We start from the raw sequence: 13,344 nt of genomic DNA on the forward strand, positions 1-13,344 counted from the left end.
CAAGTGGGATACACACACACAAAACAAACTACACGTTATTAAGCCACACCTTGGTCATTGGCTGCCCGTATCGAAATCGCGTCATACAGAGGTAATACTAACGAGACATAGGATAGGACACACATACACGACACACACATATCTTTTGTCTGGTGGTGATCCACCATTGTGTGACAGATGTGGTGATGCATTGACAGTCCTTCACATGTTAATCCAGTGCAAACAGTTAGAAACTGTAAGAAAACGACATTTTTCATTACCCTACCGACAGCATATACCTTTACACCCTGCAATGTTCGTCGGTAGGGAACCGCTTTTTAGTCATAAATCATTGTTAGCGTTTTTAAAAGAAATTCATAATTTTCATATCATATACCCGGGCATTCCGTAGCACGACCTCTCTAGAGAGGTTTTTGCTGCGGAGGTTACACAAGAAAGCACTTACCTCACGGCCCTTGGACGCAAGGGTATGAACGAGTAAGGCACTTGTGCTAATGCCATACATATCCACCATCGTCTTATTATCACCAACTTTTGTCATCATTCACACCACACACATCTTTCACGGCATGGTCATCATTTTATTACTTGTGTAAAGGGGGTTTATTGAAGGACTCAGCAAGCGGGTGGTAGCTCTAAAAGAAGGTAGGCGAACCCAGATGACGGCGTTTGATCGCCGATCTCGTGCCTTTTTCTTGTGCTGATGATAGCTGACCTGATGGTATCAACGTCTTTCTTATTCACTACAATTACCCCCGGCGAAAAAGTTGAAGCCATCCTGGCGATCTAACACGTGGGGACAAGCGGGTCAAAGTACGGCTTCAGACGGTTTACGTGAACGATATCACGTCCACGCCGACGACGGTCGCTCGGTGGCGTGAGGGGTTCAATGGCGTAGTTCACGGGTGAAGTACGCTTGACCACGCGGTAAGGACCATGATAATTGGAGAGTAGCTTGGGTGATACACCAGGGGCTTAGGGCGGTACATGAAGCCATACAAGTGCTCCAGGAACAAACGTTTGTGCAGAACAATGGTCGTCGTCACGGATCTCCTTCTGGCGCTGTTGGTCGGATGTAGTAAGCCGCTTGGCTAGCTTGCGGCACTCTTCTGCGTAACGAGCGGCTTCCGAGACAGGCTGGCATTCGGAGGGATCTGGTGAGTATGGCAGTAAAATGTCGATGGTGTATGATGGTTCGCGACCGTACAGGAGAAAAAAATGGGGAAAACCCGGTAGTGACTTGCGTAGCGGTGTTATACGCGTATGTAACAAATGGGAGAACGAGGTCCCAGTTTGTTTGATCAGAAGCGACATGCGTAGTGAGCATGTCCCCCAGAGTACGATTAAACCGCTCAGTCAAGCCGTTCGTCTGTGGGTGGTAGGCTGTACTCTTCCGGTGAACCATATGGCACTGTTTAAGAAGTGCTTGTATTACATCGGAGAGGAAAACACACCCTCGGTCACTGAGGAGTTCTCGAGGAGGACCATGACGAAGCACAAAACGATTGAGTATGAAAGTTGCGACGTCTTGTGCTGCAGCTGTGGGGAGAGCAGCAGTTTCAGCATACCATGTTAGATGATCCACTGCCACGATAGCCCATCGGTTGCCTGCCGTTGTTGATGGTAGTGGTCCGTAGAGGTCAATTCCTACTCGGTCGAATGGGCGGTCTGGGCATGGAAGTGGCTGCAATGAACCTGTTGCAGGATGTGGCGGGCTTTTCCGCCGCTGACATTCGTGGCAGCCGCGAATGAACTGGCGGACGAAGGTAAACATTCCGCGCCAGTAATACCTCTTTCGTAGGCGCTCGTAGGTCTTGAAAACACCGGCGTGAGCACATTGCGGGTCGGAATGAAACGACGCGCAGAGGGTAGAGCGCAGCGTTCGGGGAATGACTAGTAGCCATTTCATACCATCTGCTGAATAGTTGCGCCGGTACAAAAGGCCATCCCGAATACTGAAGTGCGGAGCCTGGCGGCGCAGGGTTCGAGTGGTTGGAAGTGTCGGTGCCTCGGATAACGCGTCAAGAAGCGAAGCGATCCATGGGTCATTGCGTTGTGCCGAAGAGATGGTGTCCTCGTCAAGCGCTGACAACGTGTTGTCCGAGGAAACGGATGCGATGTCCGGGGATAGGGGAGATCGTGACAGTGCATCAGCATCAGCATGCTTGTGGCCGGAACGATATACCACGCGAATGTCATATTCTTGAAGCCGAAGAGCTCAACGGGCAAGACGACCCGATGGGTCCTTAAGTGAAGATAACCAGCATAATCCGTGGAGGTCCCTTACTACATCAAAAGCACGGCCATAAAGGTATGGGCGGAACTTTACAAGCGCCCAAACGATCGCCAAGCATTCCTTCTCGGTGACGCTGTAGTTTGATTCAGCCTTGGTAAGAGCTCTGCTGGCGTAGGCGACGACATACTCGGCGAATCCAGGCTTGCGTTGCGCGAGAACCGCACCGAGGCCGACACCACTGGCGTCGGTGTGGACCTCAGTTGCTGCCGTAGGATCGTAGTGACGCAGTATTGGTGGCGAAGTGAGGAGACGACGAAGGGTACAGAAGGCTTGGTCACACTCAGAAGACCATGACGAGATATCAGTGGTGCTGCCTATAAGTTTGGTCAAAGGCGCAATGATAGAGGCGAAGTTGCGCACGAACCGGCGAAAGTAGGAGCATAACCCCACGAAGCTCCGTAACTGCTTCATAGTCGTTGGTTTGGGGAAGTCGGCGACAGCACGTAACTTAGCCGGGTCTGAAAGTATACCGTCCTTTGATACGACGTGCCCGAGAATCGTAAGTTGCCGAGCAGCAAAGTGACACTTCTTGAGGTTGAGTTGGAGCTGAGCATTCTTCAGGCACGTGAGGACGTGTTTGAGGCGCTCGAGATGTGTTCCAAAGTCTGGCGCAAAGACGACTATATCGTCGAGATAGCAGAGACAGATTTGCCATTTCAAACCCCGAAGAACCGAGTCCATCATGCGCTCGAAGGTGGCAGGCGCATTGCAGAGGCCGAAGGGCATGACATTAAACTCATACAGACCGTCGGGTGTCACGAAGGCTGTTTTTGGTCGATCGGCATCTGCAAGGGGGACCTGCCAGTACCCTGAGCGCAAATCTAATGATGAAAAAAACTCGGCACCTTGTAAAGTATCAAAGGCATCGTCAATCCTGGGTAAAGGATACACGTCTCTTCGAGTGATCTTATTTAGGCGCCGGTAATCCACACAGAAGCGAACGGAACCATCCTTTTTTTAACGAGCACTACAGGTGAGGCCCATGGACTTTGTGAAGGTTGAATGACGCCACGTTGCAGCATATCGTTCACCTGTTCGGTAATAACTTGGCGTTCCGCCGCAGAAACACGATATGGTCGCTGTCGTAGTGGCGCATGGGAGCCGGTATCGATGTAATGTAGAGTGGTAGAAGTGCGGCCAAGTGAAGGTTGAACAACATCGAAAGACTCGCGGTACTGGTACAGCAGTTGGAGGAGTTCAGATCATTCAGATGGTGAGAGTCCGTCTGCGATCGCCGAATCGAACACTTTTGAAGCCTGTAGATGAGAGTGGTGAAGAGCACTGACGGCGGCGAGGTCACTTTGGGATGATTCTTGCGGCACGGTAAAAATTTGTCCGTTATCAATGGGCTGTATGCATCCAAGAGACTCGCCTTTAAACAGTTTAATGGTATGCGGAAAGGGATTGGTAAGGCAGAGAGCACTGGTTCCATTAGAAATTGAGAGGGCTGAATAAGGGAGCAGAAGTGGTTTCCGACTTGGAAAGAGGCTTGATGGCTCGAAAAATGCCACTTCATCACGCATGCCGTCGGAGACCACAGGGAGCAAAACAGCTGTTGTCGGTGGAATGTCAGTGTCTTCTTTGACAACTAGCTTTTGCGCGGCTTGATTAGTGTGGTCGTAGGGCTGGTCGAAGAACGGAAGCAGTTCAAGTTCGGAACGGGCACAATCTATAACGGCACGATTACGGGATAGGAAATCCCAGCCAAGTATGATGTCATGAGAGCACGAGGAAAGGACGATAAACTCAACAATGTAGTGGTCCTCCGCAATTTTGAGACGGGCAGTGCAGGCGGCTATAGGTCGAACAGGTTCTCCATTTGCTGCATGTAAGAACATATCAAGCGGCGTGGTCACCTTTCGGAGCTTGCAGCATAGTTTGGCGTCTATAACAGACACAGCGGCACCGGTATCCACAAGAGCGTATGCATGGGCGCCGTCTACAAAAACTTCGACGATATTTGACGGCAAGGTGCGAGGACTTGAAGATTTCGATAGCGCAGTTCTTGCCCCTTGAACTGCGATGGCTAGTTTCCCTCATTTTGAGGGGGCTGGTCGTGGACGCATGGGTGACAAGGAGTGTCGATTGGGTGAAGGTGAGCGACGAGACGAAGTTGCTGGATAGTCACGGGAAGACGTGTTTGACTGACGATCCGAACTTTCATAACCAAAAGGTGGTCGGTCCATGTAGTTGCTTCGTGGTCGGACGTCTGTGTAGGCGGGCACGCGACGACGGTAGTATCGGGAGATATGGCCAGGTCCGCCGCACGCAAAACAGATCGGCCGGTTATCGCGCGTTCGCCAGGCATTTGCAGCAAGGGGCGCCGCCCATGCGGCATACGGCTGAGTCGAGGCTGTGGTAGCGAGGGGAGGAGCCCATTCGACGGGAAGACCGAGTAGGAGTGGTGACATGCGGCAGTCCATTGAACGGCGAGGGCTGGTGTGGCTGCTGCCTCTTTACTGCGTCAGCATAAGTAAGAGGCGCGGCGACAACTTGCTGCTGAAAGGGCACTGGCATAGCCTCGGAGATCCGGTCCTGAAGTGCATGTCGGAGCATGGGAGCTAACAGTGTCGGTGGTTGCTCTTGCTGCTGCTGCGGGAGCTCTTGGCGCTGACAAAACAGCAGGAGGGAAAGCTGACGTGCGACCTCCTCACGCACAAAGTCTTTCATTTGTGCTAGAAGGCGGGAGTGGTCAGGTACGACGTCCAGTGCAGCGAGTGATTGGTTAGGCTGAAATGGACGACGGTTGAGAGCTCGTTGCCGTCGCAATTCGTTGTAGTTCTTGCACAGAGTCACCACTTCAGACACCGTGCCAGGAGACTTCGCCAGGAGCATTTGAAAGACGTCGTCATCAACACCTTTCATAATGTGCTGGATCTTGGCACTTTCGCAAATTGCGGCATCGACGCGCTTGCAGAGATCGAGTATATCTTCGATATAGGCGGTAAACGTTTCGCCAGGTTCTTGTGGCCGTGAGCGCAGGCGTTGTTCGGCGCGCAACTTCCGCACGGCAGGGCGACCGAAAACCGAGGATATTGCCTGCTTGAAACTGGCCCAGTTCTCGAACTCGGATTCGTGGTTTGTGCACCACAGTTTCGCCACATTAGCCAAGTAAAAGTTGACGGTGCTCAACTTAGCAGCGTCATCCCACCTGTTTGGTCCACTGACTTTTTCGTAGGACGACAGCCAGTCCTCGACGTCCTGGTCTTCGGCGCCCGAAAAGATCGGGGGGTCTCGCTGGTGAACCGGGCCGGGGCAAGTAGGAGCCGCGAAAGGTGCTGTCTGTTGGGCAGCGTCAACTTGCATGGTCGACGGCAGAGTGCGGGATCGGAGTTCCAGGGTGTAGGTGATGCACTTACCCAGCACCTCCACCAAATGTAAAGGGGGTTTATTGAAGGACTCAGCAAGCGGGTGGTAGCTCTAAAGGAAGGCAGGCGAACCCAGATGACGGTGCTTGATCGCCGATCTCGTGCCTTTTTCTTGTGCTGATAATAGCTGACCTGATGGTATCAACGTCTTTCTTATTCACTACAATTGTATGTTCTTACCCGTATTATCGCGAGGAATTTTATGGCCCTTATACAGCCGCTTATCACAATCATTGTCCATATTTTTAGTAAGATGAAATGGCGCTCTTTGGCCAACAAATGGCCCTTGCACCAAAAAACACCATATATCATCATCGTCAGACGAAGACGTTGGGAATGGCCCCAGGAAGTCCATGCCAATCTGATGAAAGTGCGTCTTTGGTGGGCCTATTGGTTGCAGTAGTCCCGCTTGTCGTAAAGGTGGAACCTTACGTCGCTGATAGTCGCGACATGTGCGAACGTAATGCTTCACAGTCTTTGTGAGACGTGGCCAGTAGTAGGAGCGTTGAATCCGTTGCAGCGTGCGCGTATAGCCGAGGTGTCCGGACGATGGCTCATCATGACATGCACGTAAAATGTCACCACGAAGCGTAGTTGGCGCAACAAGCAGATACATAGCTCGTGTAGGATGAAAGTTCTTTTTGTAAAGCACTCCATCACAGAAAAAAAAAGGAGGACAGCAGGCGTGCAAAGCTTCGAGGAGGGTGGGAATTGCGTTCTTCCAGGTAGTCAATGAGCGGAATGAGCTCTGAGTCGTGACGCTGTTGCTCAGACAAGCGGGTTGCTGATACGGCAGAAAGAAAAGTGTCGTCGTCTTCAAGGTCAGTGTTGCCATTTTCGACCGGTGCACGTGAGAGACAGTCGGCGTCGGTGTGTTTCCGCCCAGATTTGTGGACGATGGTGACATTGAAATCTTGTAGCCAAAGGCTCCATCGTGCTAGACGACCTGAGGGATCTTTGAGATTTGCGAGCCAACAAAGGGAATGGTGGTCGCTAACTACCCTGAATGGGCGGCCATACAAGTATGGGCGGAACTTTGTTATGGCCCAGACAACATCGAAGCATTCCTTCTCGGTTGCAGAATAGTTTTTCTCCGCTGGGGATAATGTTCTGCTAGCATAAGCGATCACGCTCTCTACGCCATTATGCCACTGAACTAATACCGCTCCTAGTCCAACGTTGCTGGCGTCAGTGTGTAATTCCGTGTCAGCGCTTTCGTCGAAATGACCCAGTACAGGCGGAGCCTGGAGGAGGTTTCGAAGGGTGTCGAACGCATGACACTGATCGGGACCCCAAACAAACGAGGCACCGTCTTTTGTAAGCTTGTTGAGGGGTTCAGCAATCTTCGAAAAGTTTTTGACAAAGCGCCTGTAATACGCACAGAGCCCCAGAAATTGGCGTAGGTCGCTCTTATTTGTGGGCACGGGAAAGGCGGCAACAGCACGGGTTTTCTCCGGATCCGGGCGGATGCCGGCATGGCTCACAACGTGACCAAGGAACTTCAGTTCCTCATATCCAAAATGACATTTCTCGGGTTTGAGAGAAAGCCCTGCTGTTCTGATTGCCTGAAGTACTGCATGAAGGCGTTGGACGTGTTGTTCAAACGTGTCTGCAAAGACCATGACGTCATCAAGGTAAACAAGACATGATTGCCATTTGAGCCCTGTGAGAACCGTATCCATCATTCTTTGGAAAGTAGCTGGCGCTGAGCATAGACCGAAAGGCAACCCTTTAAACTCGCACAGGCCGTCGGGAGTAATAAACGCCGTCTTTTCGCGGTCGCGCTCATCCACTGCGATTTGCCAGTAGCCGCTACGTAAATCCATGGAAGAAAAATATTTAGCGTTGCGTATACGGTCCAACGAGTCATCTATGCGGGGTAGAGGATAAACGTCCTTTTTCGTGACCTTTTTCAGTTTACGGTAATCAACGCAAAAACGCAACGTACCGTCCTTCTTCTTTACTAGCACAACTGGCGAAGCCCAGGGACTGGTTGATGGCTGGATGACATCGTCCTGAAGCATCTGCTGGACTTGGTCACGTATAGCGTCTTGCTCTTTTTGCGACACCCTATAGGCGTGTTGTCGGATGGGTCTCTCGGTGGGTTCCCTGATCATACGGTGCTGAGCAAGTGGTGTCTGTTTAACCTTTGACGTAGTGGCAAAGCAGTCTTGAAATGAGCCGAGTAAACACAAAAGGCTTTCTCGTTCAGACGAAGTTAGTCTCTCGTTTACGTCGAGAGTGCTTGCGAACGTTTCGTCAGGGTGGCCATTCGATGAAAATAAAGCTAACGTGGGCGAACCATTGGCATCGGCAAGTTCTTCACAATATGCAATGGCAGTGTGTCTCGTTAGGTGGCGATATTCGTCGCTGAAGTTCGTGACCAGCAGGTGAACATGCCTAATGCTAGGCTGAATGATTCCTCGGGCAACACAGATTTGTCGTTAAATAAGGAGAGACAAATTGACCTCTGCAATTACCACGTCAGACATGTCCTGTCCCAATTCTACTTCGACAAAGAGGCTGCTTCGAGGTGGGAGAGTCAGAGAATCGTCGGTAACACGAAGTGCTCTTTTCCGGAATTGTGTACTGTCAGTTGCAGCGCAAAAAGGATCCTCGAACGACACAAGTAATTCACGGAGGTCGATGACGGCGCCGTATTCACGAGGGAAGTTCATTCCTAGAATGACTGGCCGAGAGCATACGCGCAATACGAGGAAAGAGCCTGCAAATGTCGACGTACGTATACGAATGCGTGCCGTGCACATACCGGTAGGCAGCACCAGATGGCCCCCTGCCGTGCGCAACTGGGGTCCTTGCCATTGTGTGGTAAAGTTCCTCAGTTCAGATGCCAGTGCGGCGCTTATTACGGAATAGTCAGCGCTGGTGTCGACGAGGGCGTTGACAGCATGATTGTCGACGAAGACGGCGATTTCGGCAAAAACGATCTTTCTGCTGTCAGAGAACACTGCAAAACCGAAATGGTCCTCGTCTGGTCGTTGCGTCGAATGAGGGTCTTTTACAGTTCGCCGGGCCGCGACTTCACCCCCAGAAGTCGCCGTTCCTAGTTTCCCCTGCGGGGACTTGGTGACCGGCTCCTGAAAGGAGCGAAAGACGATGGGGGCAAACTGGATGACGTAGACCGGCGAGGCGACAGTGATCTCGACTGGTGGTGCTGAACAGTCGAAGGTGTTCGCTGGCCCATGAGATAGGCTTGGATTTCGCGGGAGCGCTCACCGTAGCGCGGGCATCGAGCATCAGGATGGAAGCCGCGGAGACATAGTTGCCGGTATTAACAGTTCCTGTATACGTGACCCGCTTCGCCGCAGTGATAGCAGAGCGGACGGTTATCCGAGGTGCGCCACGTGCTTGCCTTGCTACCACTTTGTCTTGAGGTAGACTGCAGATAGGTGGGTGTGCTCGGGAACCTTGAGCCGTGAGGCGGGCTCGAAGCAGTGGCGTGGAATGACTGCATAGCCTGGTACCTGGGCCGCATAGCAGGATTTGTAGCCGGGGGCGCAGGGGATCGCAATGCCGCTGCGTATGTCAGGACTGGCGCCTCAGAGGTCGGTGGTGTGATTGGGGTCAGGGGTGTGACGGCCTGCCGGACTTCTTGTCTGATTACATGCGCGAGGGCAGACACAGGTTGATGGGATCCCACCGCCTGAAGCTGTCGCAGTTCGTCCCGAACAATACTTCGAATGAAGTCTGAGAGGGCCTGTCTCGCTGTCAGAGCCGATAGAGTATGCGATGGCCGGGATCTGGCGTTCGTATTGCTATGACCGCTGCTGCAGCATACGTTCCATAGTGGTCGCCTCACTGATGAACTGGGCGACTGTCGTTGGTGGATTGCGCACGAGCCCAGCGAAAAGCTGTTCTTTTCCTCCGCGCATCAAATGCCTCACCTTCTTTTCCTCGGGCATGGCAGGGTCCGCGCGCTTGAAGAGCCGAAGCATGTCCTCGACAAACATGGATACTCGTTCGTTCGGCCGCTGGTTTCTGCAGAATATGGCTTGTTCAGCCCTCTCCTTTCTCTCGGTGTTCCGAAAGGCGTCACAGAGCTGACGGCTAAACTCTTGCCAGGTTGCAAAGGAGCCCTCGTGGTTCTCGTACCACGACTTCGCAGAACCCTCCAAGTAAAAGTAAACTCGGCGCAGCTTGCGAACATCGTCCCATTCGTTGATGCAGGCAACCCGATCAAAGTGGTCGAGCCAGTCATCAAAATCCTCGAAGATATCTCCATGGAACGGCTTTGGTGTCTGTGGCGCATGAAAAACATGGGCGAGAAGAGAACCATGGGCATCGCTGGTTTGGACCGCCTGGCTTGTCATTGGAGTTGCCATCTCTCTGGGTGTTGATGTCAAGGGACCAAATTCAGGGGGTAACCCACGCAGGCGGCGGCTGCTTCTTGCTCTGGGAGATGTAGCTGTCTCCACGATGGCCGACACAGCTGAAGTACACGTACCCAGCACCTCCACCAGTAATGTCATGCGCAAGCAAACAACAAGACCTGCAGCCAGGAGTTCACCCGAACCAGAGCAACGAAAACGTTCTCTTCTTCGTAGCCCAAAACGGGTATGAGCCACAGCGGCTCGTTCATCAATGGTGGCAATATATATAATTAGGAATAAAGGAGCACACTTACGAAAATTTCACAATTATTTACTCTAAGTTTCGGCTGTGGCACGGCCTTTGTCAGGATTTGGGCAGTTGGGCAATACAGTAATTTTTTACACACACAAACAAAGGATGTAGACGTAAAAACATGCAAGGATAATAACAGGACATGAGGATCATATAACCATTGAGCAGTGCAGAAGTTAAACGTTAATTATGATATTAATACACAATGTATGCAATAATCACAAGATACAAAGCAAGTTATAGCCATTATACAGAGCTGAAACCATGCCGAAAGGCTATGGAAATAAAATACATGATTGAAGAAAGGAACTTACGTTAGCATTGGTATCGTGAGGGAAAACATAAATGGAACAGTTGTGACAGGAATGGCAAGCACTGAAAGCATACTTCAAAAATAGCTATACTACTTCGAAAGGAACATTGAAAGAAGTGTTGCTTTAACTAACGAACAGCAGATCTGGACCACACAGATCTGGACCGCACAGTCCATACGCATGCGCCTGCATGCGCATAAACTGTTATGCGCGCCCAGTTATTTCTAGCTGTGCAATAAATTCTGATAGCGATTGGGAGTTTGTGATAGTGCCATCAAGTTGGTTCCATTCCGCTATCGCGCGGGAAGAATGAGTACTTAAACGTGTCGTTCCTACATGCGTATTCTGACAACGTGCGCGCATTTTATTGCGAGTTTGCCGAGCCTGTGAAAATGAAAGGTATTTGGATGAATCTATCTTGTAGTTATTTTTTACTAGCTAGAAAAGGAATTTTAAGCGATTGATTGAATGATATGTGGGGTTTAACGTCCCAAAACCACTATATGATTATGAGAGACGCCGTAGTGGAGGGCTCCGGAAATTTAGACCACCTGGGGTTCTTTAACGTGCACCCAAATCTGAGCACACGGGCCTACAAGGAATTTTAAGCGAGCGTGTTTCGCTCTTGTGGACAGCGTTTGTAAACCTGACTGAGTTAAAAGATGTGTTGGGGAATCTGTGCGTCTATATTTGTTGTAAATAAATCTTACAGCTTTCTTTTGTATTGCTTCTAGTTTGGTTATATTAGTCAGCGAATACGGAAACCAGACAGTGTTTGCATATTCTAAAACTGGTCTTACGAATGATGTGTAAGCTAGCAGCTTCGTTGGCGTTGTTGAGAGCGCTAGAGTTCGTTTTAAGAAGAATAGTTTGCGTAGCGCCTTCGAAGTTATATTAGCGATGTGTTTGTCTCATTTGAGATCAGAAGTCAGTGTAACTCCTAGATATGTATGTTCCTCAACTTTATTAAGAAGTGTGTTAATAATGGTGTATGGGAAGTTCAATGGTTTTGTTTTTCAGCTTACGGTCATTATCCCTGATTTTTGTGTGTTTATTTTCATCTGCCATTTAGAGCACCAATTAGCCACGACAGCTAGAGAATCATTAAGCATAATGTGATCGTTGTAATGATTAATGTCTCTATAGATCACACAGTCGTCCGCAAATAGCTTGATGTTGCAAGTGATGTTAGCAGTGATATCAATAATATAGAGCAAGAAAAGCAATGGCCAAGTACCGAGCCTTGGACAGAGACGACCATCACTTTATCTAAAACAAGAAAATAGCGGATGCCACGTGGCCTGGGAATGACTACACCACTTCATTCACGTGATGCAATCGTAACTGCATTATGAATACTACATCTCCTTGGATGACGTAGACGTGAGGAACACAGCAGTCACTCTCGCCTCTGATTAAAAATGTGGCCGACAAATATAATTTAAGGTAGAGTCACAAAACTAAAAAGCACGCGTGATTACGCACTTATCGAGGAGCCTATACTTTGCCGGGTAAACAATCTGCGTAGATGAAAAGTTATCGTAGGACATCGTTCTGTTCAGTGGTCTAGTATGGTTCAGCATGGCATATATGCTGAGCGCTCCATCGCCCAGTAGCGCCAGACCACGCAACCTTGTAAAAGCAGGAATATCGGCGCCGGTAGCGTAGATTTCGAGGGGTCCTGCATATTTACAACGCTGTAAAAGAGACTGTGGCCACACCTTGGGGCACTCCGTTTACAAGGGGCTCAAAAAGGTGGCAATCAAGCACGTCTAAGTGTTTTGCTAAGTCCCTCATTTTCTGGATACGTATGACGGAACTCCGTCATGTTAGTTGCCTCCATAACTAGACTTTCAGGAAAAACAGCTTTTGGTAGGGGTGGACAAACAGACCAAAATTTTTGCGTCGAAGGTCCCCAAGGAAGACTATCGTCTTTAAAACTTGGCAGCCATGACACATGACTGGCATATGTACTCACCGTAAACCTCTTCTGCAGCCCTCAAGGTCGTTGGTCGTTTGGCGCGTGTGGTCAGCGGCCAAGTGCATCTTCACCGGAAGCACGGAAAATGCAACAACCGCGGAAACATCTTTGGACGAGTGACGTCATCTTGGTGGCGTACATATAGGCAGAGGAACCAGCGAAATCGACTACTTGACAGCAGTGACAGCTGACCGGCCCACCTACTCACCATAAATTTGTTCTGCAGGTTTATGTGACATGCTTTAAGGTCTCGAACTTGCCAAGTATTCCAAAAACTGGCACAGCTGCAGCCAGTTTTATAGGTGTTGTAGCACCGAAAGGCGGGCGAGTTGGAACTTATCCATAGTGGGCAGCGCACAAAAGGAAACACACAAGAGAAGGAATCAGGACAAGGGTTGATCGGGTTGTCCTGATTCCTTCTCTTGTGTGTTTCCTTTTGTGCGCTGCCCACTATGGTTATAGGTGTTTCTGGCTATATTGTATTCAATATTTGAGTGTACTTCACCAGTTGTGTTGTGCCACTTGTGGGAATGATGGCTTTACAGACTGACAGGGATTTGCCTAAAGAGATCTTTGAGCCTCATGCTGATATCAAAAAAAAAAAAACTCAAGGAAAGCGTGTAGTCCATGAACTCCAAATTTGAGGAGATGGAGAAACTTGTTGTCGCGTCTACTGGCAGAGATACCTTAAGGCGAGAAAATGGAAAATCCTTCACAGAGCATGCAAAAGCAACCGAATTT

The sequence above is a fragment of the Rhipicephalus microplus genome, chromosome 2 (assembly GCF_043290135.1).
Source record: "Rhipicephalus microplus isolate Deutch F79 chromosome 2, USDA_Rmic, whole genome shotgun sequence".
Taxonomy (NCBI): domain Eukaryota; kingdom Metazoa; phylum Arthropoda; class Arachnida; order Ixodida; family Ixodidae; genus Rhipicephalus; species Rhipicephalus microplus.